Here is a 24534-nt window from a genome sequence, read left to right as displayed (position 1 = left end):
TGCATATGAATGTACAATCTGTAGGCAAGGGACAAGATTTTGCTTTCAGAACCGAGTAGTACTGACCAATCACTAATGAGCGGGCAAAGCGATCCGTACGGAGAGCAAATGAGGCGTAATGCGTCGGCCAAATTGCAATCTCGGAAACCCATCAGCTATCGTTTGATGATGATTTAGCTTTTCAAGCGCTTTTTTAAAAATAAATAAATAATGTATGTGCATTCATACAGAGAGCCGTCTTCCGACTCTAACACCATTCTCATGTATCAAGTTGCTGAATATAAAGGATGTCACGGCCAAGACTTCCTCCTCTGTGTGCCACTGGCTACACTGGAGGCCCCGAATACTGGCCGTTGCCCCCTGGGGATGGGTCGCCGATTTGGTTGTGTTGTTTAAGGTCCTGGTGAGACAATTAAGTGTGGTCCAGATAGTCTAGTTGGATATGCAGCATCTTAAAGTGTTTGTGTAACAAAGTAGTCCACCAGGAACGTGTGCTGCTTGCTTGACCATGATTGGCCAATGCAGCACCTTGTGTTGCGTTACAGCAGCCACAAGTTGAGCTTGGCCTCCCTGCTTTGTCACAGGAATGACTCCATCCACGAGGTTACACATGGCTAAAGTTGGTCAGAGTATGATCCACAAGTCTAGTGTTGGCGGTTGACGATCACCACACTGATAACATGCTAACATTTGCCAGCTAGAATGGCACTCAGTAGAGCGAATACCTCCACCAAGGCCCAACAGTCCTCTTTACCCTCATCACATTGTGCTCACTCAGATACCAGCCTGCTAATGCTCTGGATTTTTGCCATGCATTAATCCATGAGAAACGATTCTTATCCTCAAGTCAAGTCAAGTTTCATGGAAATCCATTGTGTGAGTGAAAACAACATAACCTTCTTTGCAGAGGTAATTATCTCGAAACTCAAAGCGTAGCTGAAGCTGATGGGAATGTCATTAGTTGGTCATAAAGCAAAGTTTTGGACAAATTACAATTTTGTATTGATGCCAGTGTTCGACGAAAGGTCAAATGATCTCCAAGGCAATTCCAATTAATTTGGTGGGGGACATAAAGTTTGTACCAAAATCAATTGAAATCCGTCCAATAATTGTGAGAAATTTCACTCAAAGCCACATATTTATACATTTCAACCTCATGGGTGGACATTTACTGAAAGGATCACTAAGGTCAGTGCGATTCATCATCAGTGAACCCAGATTTTCATCAATCAATCAATCAATCAATCAATCAATCAATCATTAAGATATTTCACTTGACAAATTGTATGTTTTGGCTTGTAGATCATTTCGTGGCAATCCATCCAATAGCTGCTGAGACACACTGGCTAAATAACAAATTATCCGAAACCAAATGGTGAAACCAGAGGAAAAATCAGGGGTGGTAGGCTAAATCTACAGGAGACCATGAATATTTAAACAGAATTTAGTGGCTGTCAAACAGACAATACATCCTGAGAGTATACGTCAGTATTGTGGGCTGAAAATGGAACAAATCATAAATGTAATGGGAGGAAAATACCACCACTGTGTGTTGTTTTGGAAGATCGGCTGCGATTTTCAGACGAGGCACCGGCAAAGATACAGAAGAGCGGGGCACACTATCCAACAATGTCATATATCAAATCTTAACGACAAAGTTATGTAACACTCGAAACTCCACCAACCTCTCCTACGAAACATTCTCCGCCGAGAGAAGAAGCGCATCTTGAGTGAGGAACACTGATAAAAAGACATGAATTTTAAATCTCAATCCACACGCCTCATTCATAACTCATCGGTCTGAAACACAACATAGAAGAAAACACTAAAAACAATTAAAGTCTAACCGACTGTTCGAGGCGGCGAGGGACTTAGCGGTGGCAACACAAAAGGCTCAATGAAAATTCAGCTCTGGAAACAGCATTAAGCACCGAGCACAGTTCAGCTGTTCAGTCAACTTTGCTGGCGAGACGCCCGAGCCAGCAACGCTAAACGGGTCTTCGGACGTGTTTTCAGCCTCCTTTTCACCATGAATTTAGGCATAAATTATACAAATGTGCGATGAGGTGACGTAGTGATGTCAAGAAGTCACAGAATTAAAGGCGGGGCTACTGACAATGCGTTTCAGGAGCCGTGTTTCCTGTGGGAGGGATGAGCGCTTTGGTTTTTTTTTTAACCTTCAAGACCTTTTACATGCACAATGACATTTATAACACACTGAAGAACAGGACAAAGGGTATACTTTATGTAATATTCCTTTATAGCAGCACAATGCACAAATTCAAACAGTTGGTTCAGGTCGGAGTTACACCACTGCGCCCACTTATGAGTGATCGAAGGTACACAACTGCAGCTTTCTAGCACTTTATGTACTGTCTTGTCTCTCATCACTCACTCTCATCCACTGTCCGTGGAAATGCACTGCACAGTTCTTGACCCCAGTCAGATTTTATGGCGAGGAAGAGGTTAAGTGCTGCCACAGAGGGGATGACATCAGTGCCCTCCTTCTTGGAATGGAGGTCATTTGGATTTATTCACTGGACACACTGGCACCACAGGGATTTAATGAGGGCTTTGACATTTGTCCCCCTCTCTAATAATTATGCTGTTAGAGAATCTTCGGCCCGGCCATAACCTTTTTCTAATTGAACTGTATGCTTGTCTGTCAATGGGGTTTGTACTGTATAATGTATCTGACCTTATGGGCTATCACTTTTACAGAAAAACACTTAAGGGATCGCGGAAGATGAAGGATGTTACCGTGCACTTTGGTATTCAGAAGAGAGTTTTTGAGAATACATCTGTGTCGAGTTTTGCAGCAGTTTTACCGCATGAGGAAATGAATAACTATTGGAAAGGTCCACCATCACTTTGACTTTTCACTTTCTTCGGTACTCGGGGTTAGCTTTGCCTTGCACAAAGACTGTCCAAAGGAAACAAAATACACCAATCAGCGCCTCTAAACCTGACTATTTAACAAATAATTCTACGGGCTAGCTTTTTACCCCCAGCTGTCAGTCTTTGTGCTAAGCTAAGCTAATGGTAGAATCATATTTATTGCACACACAAGGGTTGCATCAGTCTTCTCACCTAACCCTAAGCAAGATCGGATGTCTTGTCTATCTGCTGTCTACCCACCACCGGAATTCATGTGAATGCAGCAAAAGTGTCGGACTCAAAGCCCAGGGCTGTGGCTATTTCCAGGGAGCATTATGTACTAGTGCATATGGAGTAAGTATAGTTAAAGGTTCAATATGTAATAATATCTGTTTAAAAGATCTAATCATAATATAACTAAAATTCAGAATATCAGAGGAACAATAACAGTTTTGCGTTGTGTCGAAGACGTCTATGTATTGTGCTGCAGACAACACCTACCAAAGTTAGCCTGCTAACTAGCAAGCCCCTGCCGAATCTCCATAGCAAGTGGTGTAGACAAGACCAACACTCCTCTGGTGATCTGAGCTCCCAGTCCAGACCACTAGCTGCATGGCTAACTGAGCTAACTAGCTAACGGCAGCCACAGTAAGCATTTTCTCTGGTGATGTGCTGTGTTTGGAGAATGGATTCGCTTGGTGGGCAATATTGCGATCTTCACACGATATATGTAACACATAGTTTTACTGTGAATTTGAATGATTAAGTAAGATTTTCTGTGGTACTTTACCCTTTAAAATCGCTGTGCTGAGGTATTACATAATAAGGTCTATTACATACTGTAAAAAATGTGTTGTTATGTAATGTTTGAGTGCACAAACAAAACAGGAGAACATGGAGATACGCTAATCCTAGAAAATTGCGAGGTAAACAAAGATAGATATTAAAATGAACACAAAATACATTCAAGCTGTCAAAAACTGTGGTCTCCGGACAGCGTGGAAGACAGCCTGCCACCATGTGTAACAGCACAAACTGTCACCTTAATCTTATCTGTCAAAATGTTGCTGCATCAGTGTCCACAAGACAAACCCGCCCCCCCCCAGCCCATTTACTTCTTCCCGGCAAATAAAGTTATCCCAAATCTGAAAGGAGAGACAAATTCCCATGTGTCCCATCCGGAATCGCAACAATTGACTCGTTTGCCTCTCCGAGCGGCAAAATCGGGGAGCGGCACATACATCACGCAGCCGCTGCCACTTAAAGCAAAGCACACATAGAGCGGAGGGCTCGTTAACCTTTGGACGGGCATGTGTACGTGTGCGTTTGTCGGCTTTCCCGCGGTGACGGATGACGTTGAGGATGACAGATTCTACCTGTCTGTGTCTTGATCACACACACACACACACACACACACACACACATAGCCACCTACGCATTACATTCAGGCAGAAGCTGGAGTACACAGAGATATACGCGCCTCTGAAAACATGCACAAATGGTGCTGTGCAGACGTGTGAGCTGTAAGTGAAACGCACACAAAAACACACAATAGATAGGGTGTCCTAATGCATTTGACAACAACATTTACCATAAAGCCGCCTTCATCCCGCAATCCCGGGAGAGACGGTGTCAGATTTATTCATGGGGAACAATTTTGCAGAACATCACAAAGTGCTCAACGGGGAAGCCAAGGACACCGTGGACGTAATTAACAAGCGGGAGCAGTGGAAGAAAGTCTGAAGTCAAAGTGAGTGTGTGTGCTATCACGTGGGCGCCCGCATGCATTACGACGGAGCTGTGTCTTTACCGTTGCGCCGCGTTCGATTGTAAATCCTTTCGAACACATTTTCTTCTTTCTTTGGCTTCCCCCCCCCCCCTCCGTTTTCTCTCAGACTAATGTACATAAACAACACAAGACAAATCACCGGAGAGGCTGAAAGGAAATGGAAGCAGCGGTTCTGGTATTAATGTTGCCTGGCAACCAGACCAAGGTGATTTAGTAATTGAACGCATTCTCTGAATATTAGTCTTGAAAGTGGGGCATCCAGCCGCTGGAGCCGCTGAATGTCTGACAGGATGCATCGGGCACGACTGCTTCGAAATGTTTTTGAAACGGCGCGAGCACAAGGAAAGCTCGCTTGTGGGTGGCGGCCGACTGCACCTTTGAGTCTTCAGGCCGACTGTTTTGGGCATACTCATGTGAGGAAAGTGAATGAGTAATGCACTCCTTTCTTTTTAACAGCCTCTGTGTGGGCGCCCTTTAACTCGGCAATTAACCCCAGACACTTCCAGTGGAGCCGCTGGATGGCTAGCAGCACTAAACCGAAGTCGCACCGGGAGGGACTCAGGTGTGAGTGCACATAATTTGGGACCGATCTGACAAAAAGCATACTTTATCAAACATCCCTCTTGCACAAAGGGAAAAGATTTATCTGATGCTGTTTGTCTGCATCAAGTTGGAGGCGGTTTGAATGATTGAAAGCGTTTTCAAAGTAGATTAAGTGTCTGAAAGTAGCACAGACAGAACCTACGGGAGGAGCTGGCAGTATCATTAATGCACAGCTGAAAATTCGTCTCGTATTCCGTCTCGGAATCGATAAACCGCAGTCTGTCTTAAGGTCTGCTGGTCAGGAGAGATGATTTATTTAACATAACAAATTCCGTCTCAGGAGCTATAGCCAGCCTTCACTTTTCATTTGACCAGGACGACATGTATGAAGGAAGGAATTCAGAGCTGAGGAAAAAAACATTGAAATGTATGAATTTTTCTACCTAAATCAGCCGATAGTGACGTGACGGCGTTTCAAGGAATTGCACCATCCTTCAATCACAAAGCAGCCCTTAATTCACTTTCTGTCTTGCGTCTTCGCCGCCTTTTGAGCTATAGCTATAATTACCACGTCATGACAGTTACCCCTCACTTTGATCCGTGAGATAACTAGCTCCAGACATGACAACGCTGTACAGTTCACAACTTGTAAACCGCTTTTTTTTGAACATGCACCGTATTGAATGAATGTGTCAATGTGTTGACAGCATGGTGGTGCACACGAGTACGCTTCAGTGGCACTTCCGACGCCATTGTATTTTGCCAGATTGAGTGTCGAGCCAGCAGCAGCACAGGTTTAAAGGCTGTCTGTGTCACGATTTGTTGCAATTTACACCATTCAATTTTTTATTGGCCACATGTGAGCAGAGTGTGACATGAAATATTAAACCATCCACGTCTTTCTCGGTTGCTTGACAGGCCTGTGGACGATTATTTTAAGATGTTTAAAGCTGCTGTAGGCATCGGTTTAGCAAACTTCCTGTCAGTCTGGCGGTTAGCAATCCCCTCCCTTCACTCTGCACATTGCTCGTACCACGACTATTGCTTTTTATTCTTAAAGCGTTTCTCATCATTTGGTAATATTAGCTGTTACTAGGCCCACTGGAATCTGTAGCTTTCCTTGCTGCGCCATTGCCAGTGTAGGCGGTCCCCTCTGCACTGTTAGCAATTGATGTAATTTCTACAGTAAATCTTACAACAATTTATTGTATTTGTGTTTTTACTGTAAGTGGCAATGCATCATGGGAAATTTATGGAGAGTCCTGTATTATTATTGTAACTTCACTGTACAAGCGGAGTTTTACACTGGCATCCCATGATGGGATGCCAGTGGCATCCCATGATGCAACGCGATCACTGCGGTCTGAATTTTGAATTTGTAGGCGCGGTTAGTTCTCAGCGAACATTTTGGGACGAGGCAGACATTCAAGAAGAACAAAAAAAGAAGAAGCTAACATTCTGGGACGAAGGTAACTTAACGTCATGTAACTTACGGTTAGCCTAACATATATATTTTTATATCATAGATATAACGTTATTAGTTCTGCTTATCTGAGTGGGTGGTGACGGTCTCGTCTGCTTTGATTAACATTAGCTGACATAAAGTCAGCTGCCCCCTGGATTTGTACACACAGCCTTACAACACTGTTTACAGCTCTTCTAGTCACGGTAAAATTTCATTTTTGGGACATAGCTAATCTAGATACACTTAAGGGGTGGGTGCTTAAGTGTCTACATGCACTGGCAGTGGCGCAGCAAGGAAAGCTGGATACCTTAATTTTCTTTTTTACTGCATAAGAGAGACACAGGTTACTGACCAAACACTCTGTAACAGTAATTATTGTTGGAATTTAGAGCTATTTAACACTTATTTTAATACGTAAGTCGTAAGTAGCACTTGAAGCCGCTTTAAATGCGACTGTGGAATTCTTTGTTTGGTTTTTCGCTACAGTTCAAAGGATTTTGCATTTATGCCTCGACTGCCTCGCCTCAGTGCCTTCTCTAACAGAGCACATTATGAGCTGACATTAATTTAGACATGGGGTCATATACACAACATAAACTAACAACCGACTTCCAATTATGACTTTATTATGATGTCTAAAGCACAAAGAAAACAAGTCTGTCTGTTGGTAGTGTTGGACAGGATAAAATAGGCAGCGGAATTCGCTAACGAAAAATGATGATAGCTGGTAATCCGAGCTCCCAGTCTGGACTGCTAGATGCACTGCTAACTCAGCTAACTAGCTAATTGTGGCTTTAGTAAGCAGTAGTTGTTGGTTACTCTGGTGCTTAATTCACACTTTCTGCCTTTATCTTTTTAGAAATTGGGTTTGTGCCTCAGGAAAGTTACAAAAGAGCGAGTGCAATTTAACAAGTAGCAAGCCTGAAGTTAGGAGCAGCTAGCTTAATTTTCCTGTTCGCAAACAGCATGACCAGAATCCTCACACACGCTAAAGAATTATCGGTGGGTAACATTAGCAAGCTAGTCAAGAGCACACAACTTAAATGAATTAGTCACGGAACAAGCTTGTGTGGGTAGAGGCTAACCACCTAGCCCCCTGCCCAGGCTAACTTACAGAACTGGACCAACCCTCCATCAAAGTCTGCCACAGCTTTCATAGATAATGGACCTAACCCTAATCCTAACACTGGTCTTAACAGCAATAAATTACATCATACGTTATTTTTTGAATGATTTCTTAGCATAAACAAGGCACTTGTAAGTCAGCCTTTATAACGTCACAACACAAATATCTGTTATTTTCCCAGAAACAGAAACATCACCTTTGCTGTATAATGATATAATTGAGACGTGTAAACATGTAAATACAGGTGCCAAAAAGTGCATTTAGTACTACGCAGCACCTTTGAGGTTAAAGGGTAAGAGGTCAGAAATCAATGCGATCAATGCGGAGCCCTCGAGGGTGCAGACAGAAATACGTGCCGGTGTATGTAGAACATGGCTAAACGTTTTTTACCAGCCCTTGAAAGTACAAAGTACATATGGGCGATTACATCCTGTCAGACAGACAGGAGTGAGGGTATAACAACATCACCTCCTTCCACAGTATATTCCTCAGTTGATATGACTACATACACAGTTCTGTGGTTTACCAGCAGGTGCCACTGTTAACTCACAGCAGCCCTTCCCCCCCAAGCCTGCCAAATCCCTCCCCCGTCCTGCTCCTGTCCCCCCCTCGCACTCCCCTCTATGCTTCTCTCTCTCTCTCTCTCTCTCTCTCTCTCTCTCTCTCTCTCTCTCTCTCTCTCCCTCCTTCTTTCCCTCTAAAACAAAGTAATTGCCTGCAGCACAGTTCAGAGTCTCCTACTCTGTCTGACGCAGATCAGGCTCCAGCCAGTCAATCATTATTCTCCACCGCAACAGTGAATACCTCTCGTTGGTTCAAGGAGTCACCGCAACCCGCTGATGACATGGGGGACATGTGGATGCCGCCATGTGTGTGTGTGTGTGTGTGTGTGGGTGGGTGTGTGTGCGTCTAGCATGTAGGTGCACATACACAGATGATCATGGTTACAGTCAGGCAGCGACAGAGCTGCAGGTTTATCTTGGACTCTCAGTGGCGACAGCTCGGAATCCTACTATATGCATGAGCGTGCGTGCGTGCATGTGTCTGCCACACAAGGACAGTGACAAATATGAACCTCCCAGAATTCATCTGTCACTCAGCCATCCATTATTCAAAAGCAGCCAGTCAGAGGTCCTGGCATGGGTCCACTTGCAGAGACGGCTGAATTTCTATTATTATCGGTTCATTTATTCATCTAATTGGTTTTGTGGCTCTCTCTTGCACATGTGCAGTAAGAGCCCGTTTGAGCATGTCTTTATGTACACAAAATTGCGGGTAAAAGACCGAAGCCCTGTTTCAACGAGAGAGGGTTCTGCTCTTTTCTAATAACTGCCGGTCTGACCAAAGTGCTATAAGAACGTTATTGCTCTGCAATTTGATCTCCGCATCGCTTTCTGCTGACGGAGAGAAAGCACGGCAGAGAAAGATAGAGACAGAAAAATGAAAGGGTGCAAAAGCGACAGAGTTAGAAGTCAGTTAAGCCATTTATTCAGCCAATGCCTCGGAGAGGAAGACAATCTCTTCCTCAAGGTAAGACTCAGCCAAGACGGCAGCAAATGAAAGACAAGGCGCTAAATCCTCCGAGTGTCCTAAAGGGAGCGTTTACGCTCTCCGGAGAAAGAGACTGACAAGCGTAAATCCAAGCGAAAGCTATGATTTCATATGAATTTCCACAATTTAATCTGGCTTGAATCACGATTGGAAGGGGAGATGTAAAGAGGAGGTGGAAGTGCTCCCGAGTTGTCAATAACATTTCACCTGCGAGCGAAGTGAAAAAAGGCAAGGCTGGTCAGAAGTGCACGGTAAGGGCTGGGTGGCTTCATGGTATCAGTCAGCTACGTATATGTAATCTAAAATGTCAAAACAGGAAGAGAATGCAATAAATCAGTGGTTCCCACCTCCTTCCTGATGAATACGCCTTCACTGACTTCAGAATGTGTTCATTGGTTTTAAACTCAATCTGGATTTAACACTATAAATGATATAACGGAACAATGTTTTCATATAATTGACTAGTGTTGACCCATTACCAGGGCTATTCCAACCATTCAATCTTAGCTATCTCTTCAAACCATTTATGTATTACTGTTAGCTACTAAAGCTGATACAATTATAGCTTGCTCCTTAATTCTAGTTACATTATCTACTACAAAGCCAGCTAAATCTTTTAAACTGACCTAATGCTAGCAAGTTAAAACTAATTACGCGTTGATTTAACCAATGGTCATTAGTTCAAAGTAGTTAACTGTGGATTTTGGCAAATGCTAGCCAGTTAAAACTAATTATCTGCTAATTTTAGCTAACAATAAATTCATTAAAACTGGTTATCTGTTAATTGTAGTTAATAACAGCTAGTTAAAACTAGTCATCCATTAATTTTAGCTAATGCCAATTAGTTAAACTTTGTTATCTGTTGATTTTTGCTAATGCTAATTCATTATCTGTTGATTTTAGCTAATGCTAATTAGTTAAAACTTCTTATCCTTTAATTGGTACTAATACTAACTAGTTAAAACTATGTATCTGTCAATTATTGCTAAGATTAATTAGTTAAAACTAGTTATCAAGCTTCGCCATGACACAACACAGGGTTGTACTACATAAATCAATCAATAAATAAGTCATCGAAAATTATAGCTATGATTTGTGGAGGTTGAATTGCGTAGTTCCCCAGTCTGAACCAGTCTAGTGGTACAGCCGCATATAACTTTGTGGCATTTCAGCTGTTTATCCATTCAAAGCAAATTCAACCATTTATTCCTCAACTTTACTTTCAGCTAACTATTTAAGCTGTTAATGAATTACTTTAGTTGGCTATTTCAGGTACCTCTCTGCAAATTTGGTAATTACACTCTAGATTGCAACGGGTGGGGTGGAAAAACATATTTCTTGCAATTTTTCCAAAAACGTCGTACCCCCTGGCTCCTGCAGAAGTAACCCTGCCGGTACAGGAACCAATCGTTAGAACTCACTGTAACAAAGCAACACAATCAAATGTGGAGAACAAAAGAGTGAGGAAGGGAGTGATGTGTGGGGATGACAGGAGGAGGCAGAGGGTTGTTTTCAGATTTACAGAGCAAGCTGCCGAAAGCTGCTGTCAGAGAGAGAGCGAAGCAGAGAGGGGCCTAATTAACACAGAGAGCACCAGCATCCTCAAACAGAGTGAGTGATTCTGATCCAGCAGCATTATCACCCTGCCATAACACTGCCAATCCAACCTGAAACCAGCTCAGCTGAGCTGATACGCCTTCCCCCCCCTCACCAAATCATCTGAGGTCATGACTTGCTGCTCACTCCTCCGGAATGCACAAACACATTTTCTGCATAGCGCCGGCCCCACAAGACACGGCATAATCATCAGAGTTATTTCTGCTAAATGCATTATATCCACAGGGGTTGCACTTTGCAGATGTATCATCGTTATCTCGACCGTGCATCCCAGTGATTTAGTATAATCCTATGAAGTGTTGTGATTTGGTTTAATTTGGTACTTTAATTTATTTCTCAGGTGCCACTTTTTAATAATGTCACTCTTCCAAAACGATGGAGCCAGATAAAGTTAGGGTTAATGCATTTTTATTTTATGCACCCAATTAGTTCCAGCTATCAGAACGAGGAAATGGCATGTGTGTGATGTCATCAGTTCCCGACAGAGTTGCGAATTTGGAGCCGTTATTTCGGCCAAGAAAAGTCAATATCATTTTCTGCACAGACTATATCGAGTGCCCGGCTGTTGGAGCACTTCCACGGCTCGGATGGACGTTAAACTCCTGGTTGACTCATAGTACAAAAGGTGAGCAGCTTTGTTAGAAATAGATACAGGTAGAAACCCATGTTCATAAAAATCACAGATTGTATGGGTAGGAATCTAAAGTTTTTTTAGTTTTTTATGGAAAAAGCAAGGGTCTCGCCAGCTTTATTGATGTTTTAGAGTTACGGTTGTTTTGGACCATCCCCTTGACATAGACAAATAACTGCAATGTAACGTATTGTGTTACTATTTGACTTTTTTCAATTTTTAAAAATCCAAATCTAAATGGAATCTAAATCTCACAACGCATGAATGAAATCAAATCTGAAACAGGGATGAGAAAACGTTGAACATCCTCCTTGTTCTCCAAAATACTTAACCACCTACAGTACACCCCTGCCCAGGAGCTTTATTGTAAGAAATGTCCAGTCAACCAAGCTCAAAATAGATTTTGAGTCTATGGCAAACGTTATACGTATAGATCAATCCAAATCAGCATATGATTGTGGAAGCATAACTGTAACAAAATTATTCACACATCCTGCACACACACGCTTTAATTTCCATCTGGAAAATGTATTTTCGCGCATTCCAAAGGTCACTTTTAGAGAAGGCAAATGCGTGTATGTCAGTCCCACTCCATTAATGTGTCCACATAAAGGGCTCGGATACAGAGGTGACCACAGGGATGGAGAGGAAGTTGCAAAAAAAAAAGGGCTGTAACTAAAAAATGTCACAGCGAAGGGAAGCTGTTAAATATGCCATTTGGTAAGCCCTTCTTTTTTTTACCTGTAGCTACTGCGGGCAACATGCTGAGTGCATATTTCACTTTTGGCTTTCAGGGACATGTACTTCCAGAGGCTAAGGCCTGAGAAAGGACGCTAAAACGTATTCGCTACCGCTTCCCCTGCCCTGGCTTTCATGATGGCTATCAGTCCTTTGTCGGATCGGTGTACCATGACCTCGCTATTTACCACAAAAATGTCTAAATGCTGAATGACAATTTGCAAATTTACATTACCTTATTTGCATGAGATTGCATGTTTTTTTCTCCCTGGTATGGTACGCCCCGTCCGTCCTTTACAGTCAAAAGATTAGTAAACTGGGCATGACTATTTTCGCCAAACTGCAGATTGTGCACTGAGCCTTCAAAAGGAACAGGCGAGTTCAAAGTTTGCACAAATTAATTAGCCTGTCCTCATTGGACAAACTACCATCATTTGTGAATGCAGTTTATTACAACCCATAGTTAGGGTGTACTTTCTTTTTAGCAGGTGACCACTTGTGTCAAGTTTCAAGTCCGTCCTCATCAGACCAATGACCAACTGTGAAAGCAGGTTATTATAAACTATATATGTTCCTGTTATGCACTGATCTCTAGTGGCAGTACAGAACTGACCCCGGGACAAAAGTCAATGGTGAGTTATATATGATTGCTCACATCATTAAATCGCATCACATAATGCACTAATCATATGCATTTTTGTAATTGAAGATCTTTTCCTAAACCTTAGCAACTATTTTTCTTGCCTAAAGCAAACCAGTTCCTGCTAGTTGATCTTGTCATGCCAATTTTTCACTCTGTATTTGGCCCTCAAAAGAACAGTCCATAATGTACAAATGTTCAACATGGACACATGTTTGTCAGGAGTTTCTCTGATGGCAGAGGAAAGCTGCACTCCAGCCAGCTGCTGGCCACCAAGACTCAAAAACATTGTCGTATCCCGCTTACCGCTGCCCCTATTCTGGGCATCGCCGCACCTTGGACGACATGCTGGCCAAAAAATATGAGCCCATTCCCCCCCTGCTTTTCTGTGATTGTGCCCTACAGTGAATTGCTCATTATCATTTTTCCCTCCACAATAACTGGCCTGCGGTGTACCCATCTGTTGACTGAATTTGGGAAGCCAGGTGTGCGTGTACGCATTTGTTTGCTCCTTTTATTCGGAATCAAATGGTGTTATTAATGCTAATTTGCCCTGTGATGCTGGCCGCGGCCAGAGCTCCTAATCTTTCACATACACACACAGGCGCGCACTAAATACCCCTCGATGGCACGGCACTACATCCTGAGCTCGGCTTTCATGTCAGCAATCATTTTGTAAGGAGTAGGTGTCAATATTTTTAGAGTGGTGGGTATCTCATTTTGGATGGCATCTCTTTACTGCCTCTCTCCTATAAACCTAACTACATGGTGGGGGCCCCTGGCAACGTTGGGCTAAGGCCCAGGTGTGGCTCGTTTTTACGGGCCCCTTGCCTATAAAGTTTAACAGCTAATGTCATAGCAGTCGAGGGAGAGGAGGGGGCCTTTTTGGATTTTAGGAATTATAAAAAAGAGCGCAGAAACACTAGATTACGACGTGTTTAAGGTCACATTGAGTGTACTGACATTGACTATGACATCCTATAACCGCAGAGCCGTTTCTCCTTCGATTATTTTCATGAATCCCTTCACACTAACGCCCCGCCTTCACCTGAGCTCTAACTATAACCTCACGTATTGCATCACAACTGCTTGATACTATAGGAGCGGCTCACTTGAGACGAATGGGACACATCCTGAAACACTGAACCCGGCCAATTACCGCTTTTCAATAATGTAAATCCGCGGAGACCCTCCACTTCCACCCACTCCTCTTCCTCCTATGGCGAAAGGGGGCTGCGTATAGGAACAATGACTGGAAATCAATGCTCTGTTTGTTCTCGGTGGCAGTTTCCACCTGCCTCTGTGGTGTCTTTTATTTCCCCTATTAGAAGAGAGGCAGCATGTTTTGTCAGCTCCACTCTATGAGAGGCATAGAGTGGAGGCAAATTGATTACACGTATGAAGATATACAGGATGCTCCAGCGAGCCGAAGGGGGGGGAGGGTTAAATGCTTATTATTTATTTATGCAGGTTTGTCACAGTGAGAAGGATTTGCCTGGATGTTCTAATAAAATATAAAGGTTTGGTCTTGAGTGGGCCTGTTTGCACAAACACAATTTACCCAATGTTGTCTTTTTCTAATGATATTGTGTGTTTCATGTTGTGCTCTGGGCGTATAGATGAACAGCCTATAACATCATATGAGCATTAAAAGGTCTGCAATCTTAAGTTTTATCTGCAAAATGCACTTAAAGAATCAGATGTAAAAGTACTATTTCTGCAGAAAAATAGCCACTTTGATATAATATTCTATACGACATTACAGCATTGTTTTTTTTTTCTTTTTTTTTTTACAGTGATGCAACAACGTGTAAGCAGCATTTCACTGTTGGTTGAGGTGGGGCTTGTTTTCGACTACTTTATATACAGCCCGGCTGTCAAGTGGTTCTCAGCAGTAGGGGTCTGGCCCCCTTCCAAAGGTTCACCAGATAAACCTTGGAAGGGTCGTGAGATGATAAATTGGAGGAAAAAAGATAAGAAAATGGCCTGTATGAGCCTCGGAAAGTTATTCAAATGAAAAGATGTGAGAAGTTTGGCGGGAAATATGTCTCTTTGGTGCAACGACAGACAAGTCACAAACATCTAAAACGTGACAGTGGATCCTGCGTGGTGATTGTGTCTTTAACAGTGCAATCTATGAGTGCATGTTGCAGAATATGTCAAATCCAGCCAGTTCTCGCTGCCAGCATGTCTAATACAGCAGCCTGGTCAGTGGCCCAGCGCCTCTAATGTTAACACTGATGTTACAGTAGTGGTTATCTAGTGTAATTTCTTAGAGTGCCATTCTAGTGCAGTCGTATAAAGAGTGAGAGAATGGTGGATGTGTCATACATAGGACTTTACCCCTTAAGATTGTGGTTTGCATCCTGTGTGTGACAAATACTAAGTTTAATTTGTTTTCAAGTTGAGTTATGTAAGTAACATACGTGAAACACAAGTTACGAGAGTCTGAAACCAAGCCAAATGGTTTTGGTACCTAAACCTAACCGAGTAATTTTGGTTACCTTAACCTTACCAAGAAGCTTTTGTACCTAAACCTAACTGAGTGGTTTTGGTACCTAAACCAAGCCAAACCACGAAGTAACCTTAAGTATTTATATGTCATAGTATGTGAAATGTTTGTCAATAACATGTATTTTCAGAGTGTAACTTTCCCTTCACATGCAAAGCTGAAGCTGAGGGGTAAATATTTGACGACCTGGGAGTGAGAATGTGTTCAGAATGTGTAAAATGTCAGTGCTGAGTACACACGCTTGGTTATTTTCCAGCACTGCTCTTTCAGGATAAATATATTTGCTCCAGCCATGGCAGCGACAGGTGACATGTGAAGGGAACCCTGTGAAGAACAGGACATTGGGCTGTTTGTATGAGTAGACAGTGGAACAGACTGGGCTGACAGCAGACCGTGGGACACACAGATATGTGGTCCTTGGACTGTGTCTTACAACTGCAGGACAGGCTTTGTCAGCTATGTGGGTTGAATGAAATACATTTCTGTTTCAGATTGTCGTGTACCATGTGTGTCATGGTCGAAGAGAAAGGTTATTCAGTAGAACTAAATTATTACAAAAACAAAAGGGGGAAAAAAATGTTGTAAGGCAGGCTTTTGTATTGTGTTCCTGTGTCAAGCTGGTTTTTCTTGGCTATGGTTCAGGAATGAAGCACAGTAAGGCAAAGCTAATTAATTCATCCATTCTAATTACTGTTTACATGCTTGCTTTTACAAGTCTACTTACCTTACTATGCCATTCACACATACAACTGCCTATTCTGACTTCAATTACAGTCCTCTTAACTGTGTTGCCATCTTATTTACGGCTCAGCTCCCCAGAAAACATCAATTTCACAAGTTTAATCTATGTATTTTGTCTTCAGCTTGGATCGACCTCTCTCCACGATGACACCGCAGAAGATCCGATAATGAACGGACGGGTGGAAATTGAGCCAACAATCAACTATCTTTCCGCAGAAAATCCCACGGTGTGTCGCTTCAGTTGCAATCAGAAAAATCATATCGCAGGTGTGCAGCCTGCGTGGCTTAATAACCTGTGAGATAATCTGTGAAATCTATTTAATGAGCAGATCAATCAAAGGCATCAGTGGCTGTCAACATGAAAAAACAAAACACGCCTGAAGTGTTAAGTGTCTGTTTTTTTTTTGGTTTTTTTTGAAGGGCCTCTAACACTTAAATAACACTTTTTCTTATGGAGTTTTGAATATTTTATTGATATGTAAAAAATTGCGGCAGTATCTTATGGTTTCATGGATTTGCATGCAAAGCGTTCACAAACACTACACTACACTACACTACACACACACACACACACTCCAAACTTCTAAGAGCCACAGCCCCCACTGCATCGCTCTAGCTCCTAACCCCACTCACATGCACAGCAGCCACTTCACAATCAAAACACATGCACACATGCAAATACAAGTGCATACTCTCACTAGAGAGCGCACTCACCTACATATCTCCACACACACACACACACACACACACACTCTCATACAATCGTCATCCCACTGCTCATCTCTATTCCCCCGGCTGTCCGGTCTAGTCCAGGTTGCTTGTCAGGAGAGTGGAGGCAGGCTGAACCTGTCCACTCCGCTCACTATCATCGTCTGGCAGCGAACCTACGGGGTCAAACACAACTTCACTTCCTCTCAGGTGCCTCAGCAGGGCTTGATTGATCCCGCCTGGCACCGCAGAAGCCAGTGGAATGGAGAAGGGAAACTGCAATCCTCTGCAGATCTGGCACCAGATTGGGGTTAGATTGCTATCAGGAACGGATTCAGTTGGAGTGATGGATTGACGGATGTGTTTGGATTTGTGGAATTTAAGAATTATGAGCACTTGCTTGCTCTGTAAGGGGCCAGCGCATGGCAAAACACAAGAAATGCAAGCAGGTGCCAGGCAAATTATTCAACTTATGATGAACTTTTAATGACCAATATCTCACAGTGAACCCCATTGAGGCTTATGATCCCTTAAAATGAAGTGGCGTCTGCTTTGTTTACTCTGAGATGGTTTTATTTTAAAGCTGCTATATGTAAGAATTTTAGTTGAAAACCTTATGATAATCAATGTTTTGTGTTGCGGGGGTATCTACTGGAGTTAGCATGCTAACCAGTTAGCCCTGGTCTGTCCCAGTACAAAGCTCCTGGTCCAGCTAACCCAGAAACACTAAAACTCCCCCCCGTGCCCCCACCTCCCAGTTCGGACCGCTAGATACATGGCTAACTAAGCTAACTAGCTAAAGTGTTAGCAGAAATTTGCAGAGTATTGATCGGGCAGGTGGCCAGTTATTGAATTTTGCACCTTTATTGTGTTTATGAGGCTTTAAGATGTGACAGTATCCACAACTTTTTTTTAAAAAGCTACATTTTTATGTGACAGAAATAAACACATTTTCGACCACGATTTCACTTGTACCCTCTGATATAAAATGTTACATCATTTACTTTTCAACAGCGAAGCATAGACATTTCAGTCTGTAGACGGCTGACCATGAGCAGTGAATAAGAATATTATTTTATATTCTGAATGGCGAGGGAGAGATGGAGTCTTACTTTATGTAGTTGAAAATGCTATTCAGCCATTTTGGCATTTGAAACTTAAGCAAGAGGAAACATTTCCAATATTTTTGGCCGTCGGCATTAAAATTTGCTAACCTCCTCCTTCATGCCTTTGATTAGCTCTGGCAGCGGCAACTGCAATCCATCGCTGTATGTCTTCGTGAAATGCTTAATGAGTGGGATCAGTCAGCCGGGACTGGCAGCAAGTCACAAGATTGGCATGATGGCAGTTGTTGGTATGTGTTAATTCTAAAAACTAGAAATGCATTTTCTGGAAGAAAACATTGACACTGACGTTATCTCTGCAAGACTTTAGGTAAATTAGTTTTCAAATATTAGTATTTGAGGGAGTTTTTCCTGTACAGTGGCTGTCTATATCTGTCATTGTCAATGAGGAAGGTCACGTCAAGCACCTTCAAAAAAATTACACAGGATTTAACAGCTCAATTAGCATATTAGTGTTAAAACTCTAGGAGGAGATGTTAAAGAATATTTGCGTTTTAAGAAATAGCTCATTAAATATGCAGTTGCCAGTAAATGTTATGATAATAAAGCCACATACAAGTACACACATCCATATATCAACTGTGTATTTAAAATGGTTGTGTATTTCCACAGGTAAGATAAAAAGGCCTGGAAGAATCATAATAAGAAGAATTCTGCATGTGATTACCCAGAGGAAACGAAAATTGGATCGGATTGGAAAATGAGATCTATGTGAGACCAAAGTGAGGCTGTGGCTGATTTCTCCTGTTTCTCAATTGTTTCTCCTGAGAAACAGGTGCAGAAAATCTCAACTTGGGCTCCCTGAAAGTTTCAAAGGAGATCTCATCAAGCTCTCAATGAAATTTCAGAATGTCTCCCCAGTGCTGGAAAGGATCAAGGTTTAAGCTGTAAAGTCTCAAGTCTCACCTATTGCTCCTAAGGAATTTTAGGAGAAACAAATGAAAAATGTTTGAGACCAAAAAAGACTACAATGAGACTGAAATGAGAACTCTCATTGAGCTCCTTTACGGCTCCATAGCCATAAAGGAGCAAGCTTTGAGCAGTAAAATGTTCCTCTGGGTACTGGGAAATAATATTGTGTGGTGTTCTTACAAATTGTTTTTTGCTGTTGTAAAACAATATTGTTTTTTGCTGTGAAACTACATTGTGTTATGCTGTGAAACAATATTGTGTTGGGCTGTTACGAGCCGAGAGGTCATATACAAGTTTCTATTTGTGCTTGTCTCCCTCTGCTTGTCTCACCCTCAGGTAACCTTCTGTTAACTGAGTGTGTGATTGGTTGCAGGTGTGTATGAGTGAATGCAGGTTGTCCAGGGAGCTGATTCCTGCTGGTTCCTGCCTTGAAGCCAGGAGTTCAAGGGCTGGCTCCTCCCAGTTCCTGTGTGCTCTCTTCAGTCTGCCAGACTGCCAGCATGTTCGACTGTCTGCAAGATGTGTTTGAATAAAAAATGCTTCGCTGCTGGTGGTGCTTGGAGGACAGGAAGGGGTGAGTCTCATTTTCATGTTGCGCCAGGGTTTCCCCTAGGCCGTGGTTGCACCATGGGCTGTAACAATATTGTGTTGTGTTGTGATCAGTATTGTGTTGTGATCAATGTTGTATTGTGATCAATGTTGCATTGTGATCAATGTTGTGTTGTGATCAATATTGTGTTGTTGTGAAACAATATTGCGTCTGGCTGTGAAACAATATTGTGCTGTGAAACAATATTTCGTTGTGTTGTGAAATAACATTGTGTTGTGAAACAATATTGTGTTGTGAAATAATATTGTGCTGTGATTAATATTGTGTGGTGATCAATAGTGTGTTGTGATCAATAGTGTGTGGTGTTGTGATCAATGTTGTGTCATGATCAATATTGTGTTGGTGTGAAATAATATTGCGTTGGGCTGTGAAACAATATTGTGTTGTGGTCAATAGTGTATTGTGATCAATATTGTGTTGTTGTGAAACAATATTGCGTTGTGTTGTGAAACAATATTGTGTTATTGTGTTGTGATCAATATTGTGTGGTGATCAATAGTGTGTGGTGTTGTGATCAATGTTGTGTCATGATCAATATTGTGCTGTTGTGAAATAATATTGCGTTGGGCTGTGAAACCATATTGTGTTATCTTTTTCAGAAAAAAAATAGGGGTTTTTAATCATCTTTCAGTTGGATCTCCTCCTATAATGCATCTTCAGTCGGCAAATGTATGGAAAATGTAAGTCTTTGAAAATATACAGTTAAAATAATCCTTGATAATTTCTCCTTAAAACATACCAGTTTCACATTGAAATACTGCTTCATATTGTATTCATTGCATTGATTTTGACTAGTTTTCTATGCATCTGTCTATTCTGTTTGAGCTGTGACCTACTGTTCATGTAATGCCAGCTCCTTCTTGCCATTTCTCATCTCGCATTTTGCATGCAACACCTCCATCTAAAACACATTTGGAAGATGTTATCGTTACATAACTTGGACCACAGCTTTGCTATTTTAATATTGCATGTGTCAGGGCTGACATGTAAGCAAACTGGAGGTGACAGAATCCTAATTTGCAGCTTAACATCATTCACATACATTTAACTTGTGATTCTGATATCCTGAAGGCAGTGTAATACAGTAGAATGACAGTTACTGCATGTATAAACATTCTGGTGCTACATGTTGACATGCAACATGTACATTGCTCTGTCAGTTCCAGCGCCAGCACATAATTTAATTCATGACATTCTGTCACTTTTGACCACAGGGGACAGCAGTGACTTCATTTTTCAATCTTTTTTTTTTTCACTTTTGGTCTGCCGGTCCTCCCTTTTTCCTTTGTTAGGTCAACACATCCGCAGCGTGCGCTCGGAAAATCAGCCAGTCGCTGTCAGCTCAGTGTGGAAGCTAGAATGAATCAAAGTAAAGGTGGCAGGAGGGAGGAAAGATGGACTCATTAGACGTGAGGAACTTGTAAGGCCCCCTCCATCACTGACACACCCCTGCATCGGGGGCAGCTTCTAGTCTTCATCAGTGGTGTCAAACGCCATGGGATGCTTTGAAGAGGGTGCTGCTGGTCTCACCCTTAGTGGACAGGTCGACCACAACAGCCGGCCTACCTCTGACATCAGAAAACAAAATACCTGCACCTAATACTTTCTCGACTGTGCTGCGGCTATCGCATAAGAAATAGACAACCAAATTGCAAATTGCCCCACATTTTGTAGGGGCTTATTTTTTCGCAAAACTTTCCAGATAGGAATTTTGCAGCCTGGTGCTTGTGTTCCCTAAGTGACTGATGAGTGCCTCATCAAGCCTCACACTTTCCCGGGCTGAAAGGAGCTCACAATGACAACCCAAACAATGTGAATCAGAGGATGGAGCAACAGTGCATCATTAGTACACTGTTGCCATGGAGCCTGTGTTGTTAAAAGTAGTACGTCTGCGGTTGTAACATCCGCAGGAGCAAGGGAAAATAATGAAGTATTGCTTTTTTGGCCCTGGATAAGGCACCCTGGGCAAAAACTCAGAGAATGGAAGGCAAAACTTAGATCAGGATGAAACGAGCACAGACCTATTTGTTTTGGGGTAGCATCATTTGCTAAATTCTTGCCGCTCTGTTGCAATAGCCTGAATGCAACCCTGTGAAGCACTCGTTTCGGGTATCTCCGTATCTGCTCATTAACCACATTATCATTTGAATTTGTCTTTGGGGCTGCCTCCCCGGATCCATTGTCATCAACACTGGTGGCACGGGGGTTCGTGAGCTGTAACACTGTCAGAGCTTTGCTCCGCTTTGCCTACCGCCTGCATGAGAACACAGGCAAACAGCATCCAGACCACAAATTAGCAAGTCTGTTCACAGCGTTCGATGTCAGCGTGCTCAAAACTGCCACAAACTGCTGAAACCACTGCCAGAGCTCTGAATCATGCAATTCGTCACATGGAAATCGAGGGTGTGCGCGAGAGAAGAAATCACGGGGAGAGACGCGGACAACGGCTGTTACAGTGTTACTCAAACACAAAATGAAGAAATGCCGTGCTAATACGTGGAGGCTGGACAGAGTGGGAGGACACGATCACTGATACAGCTCCCATCTTCACTGACTGCATCCAGTAAAGCACTGACGTAGAGGCCTATCGGAGAGAAACGGTCGCACCGTGTTTCATACAGTTTGTCACGTTGATGGTGCTGAATAGAGAAGCGGAAGGATGTTGACTTGTTGGGCTTATATCGTATCAAGTTAAATGCAACATCTCCGTTGATGTGAAAATCTACTTGAAGCCGCTGCATTGTTATTGACTCCACACAATAACATCCAATTTAAACTAATTTGCCAGTATGTGTGTTCACTGCCAACACATTTCATTTAGTGTCCCTACAGGATGTCCTCTTAGCAATGTCAGCACAATGACTGTCTCTGTAAACCGTCCACTAATTCTATTTAACACTTGTATACGTGTTTGTCTGCTGGTGTATGGATTTGTTCCCCTTTTTTTTCAGTTTTGTCACTGTTATCTTGTATGTTATAAGCTTAGAACTTGGTTAGGAAAAGGTTGTAGTCCCCTGGTCAAACATTGAAACATATAACAGGACTTCAAGCACAAGACAGAGTTTTTAGTTAGTCAGCTCTGACAATCATGGTTCCCAGAGGATGAATTCCTAATGACTTTGACGAGCCTGTGACTTTTCCTGAAGTTTTCCTCCCGCAAGTTAAAAGTTTTCATCTATTTTGTGAAATATCTCAAAGTCAGCTGTGTGGATTGGCAAAGCGCTCATTGTTTCTAGAGGGTATATCCCTCTGATTTTAATCCTTTTCTTCTAGCTTCACAGTTGTAGCTTTTCTAACCATCTGTCCATCCTGCCCTGTTGTCCCTCCTTCTGCCTCTCTGCAGTAACATCACAGTGTCTGGATTAAAAACATGCTGCCAGTGATCAGCAAAGACAATGTGTTCCCGACAAAATATATATGACTAAGGGCATACTTTGCTGGAGCCAGGGTTCTACCCTGCAAATACAATACAGACAAGTATAATGAACTGCATTTAATGTTTAATTTGCTTAGTTGTGACTTGTTAGACGGCATCTGCCCACAGATGCCTAAACAAGTAAGTGTAATTTAGGAAAAATGGTGTTCGCAAAGGAAATGGTGGTTATACACTTAATTAACCCTTGCACTTGTTAAATCATGCATTCAATGGAATCTTGTGTCTCTTGAATCTTTGATGACTGGCATACTTGCACTCTTTTTATGGAGTGGCCACTATTATAAACAGAATATTATGTGAATTTGACATATGGATTGTTAAACACACACACACACACACACACACACACACACACACACACACACACACACACACACACACACACACACACACACTTTGTAATGATGCATTCATCAAATGTGTAGTCTGCACGCTGTAGCCTGGCCTTTCGACAAGCTTCCACACACCCACATGCTTTGAAGAGCAACTTCAGCTCTGCCGAATGACTCCAGATAGACACTAGGTGCCAGGGAGATCACGCTAACAAATCATTTCAGTCCCCTTTTTATATAAGACTTGTTTGTTTTTGTTTTTTTTCATCTGGTTTAAAAAACAAAACAAAAACAGAATTTATCTGACAGAGCCAGCAAAAATGATAAAAGCCGAGAACACTGGGTCATATTGACACGGCCGGCATTCAGAATTTTCCAATGGCAACAAATTCACTTTGACAGGTCTATTTAAAGTATCACAGCGATGACACATTACCCAGGCTTTGATTGCACTTGCTGCCATTGTCCTCGGCGGTGATGATAATGCCAGCTTGAGAGCAGAGTGTTGTAAAAAAAGATGAGTACAGTTACGCACGCTGCATTTGCTTTTATCGCTCACATGCTTGCATCATACCCATTCTGCCCACTATATTAACTCTTAGTCAAAGACAGGATAAATCAGACGCATCAGACTTTTTAAATGTCAGTTGCTTTCTTTTCTTTTTTTTTTAGCATGCTGCTGCTGCTGATGCTGATGCTGATGATGATGATGATGTCCATCAGTCATACAGCTAACACTTTGGTCCAGACTGAAATGTCTCAACATTTGTACGGACATTCATGGTCCCCAGACGATGAATCCCAATGACTTTGATGTTCCCTTGAAATTTCTTTTAGCACCAAAAGCAGTTACATTTTAGTTCTTATCCTGTCAAAAATCTCAACATCCATTGGATGGCTGACCACACAATTTGATAGATTAGTCATGAATCCCAGTGGATATACCATAAAGTCAGTGAAGCTTTTTTTTAAGCTAGCGCTACTATGTTAGCATGCCAAACTAAGATGGTGACTTCGGTAAGCATGTAAGTATGTAAGCATTGTCATTGTGTATATGTTGTGTGTGCTGACGTTAGCATTTAGCTTAGCTTTGCTGTGCCGAGGTAGACGTCAGCCTCCGAAAGCTACAAACATGACTGTGTTATTAACACATACTTAATGGTATAATATGTTCGACTTTTG

At 42.3% G+C, this 24534-nt stretch overlaps 1 long non-coding RNA gene across 1 annotated transcript in view; it reads left to right on the top strand.

Annotated features, from left to right (window-relative positions):
- Positions 1-19451: 19451 nt before the first annotated feature.
- Positions 19452-24534, top strand: part of LOC115577308 (uncharacterized) — an 85680-nt gene continuing 80597 nt past the window's right edge. Inside the window, exon 1 of the long non-coding RNA XR_003983082.1 lies at positions 19452-19548. This is a non-coding gene — a long non-coding RNA (uncharacterized LOC115577308). The remainder of the gene's footprint in view (positions 19549-24534) is intronic.

The sequence above is a fragment of the Sparus aurata genome, chromosome 24, assembly GCF_900880675.1.
Source record: "Sparus aurata chromosome 24, fSpaAur1.1, whole genome shotgun sequence".
Taxonomy (NCBI): Eukaryota; Metazoa; Chordata; class Actinopteri; order Spariformes; family Sparidae; genus Sparus; species Sparus aurata.
The sequence above is the reverse complement of the archived record's forward strand: the minus strand, read 5'-3'. Positions and strand labels throughout refer to the sequence as shown.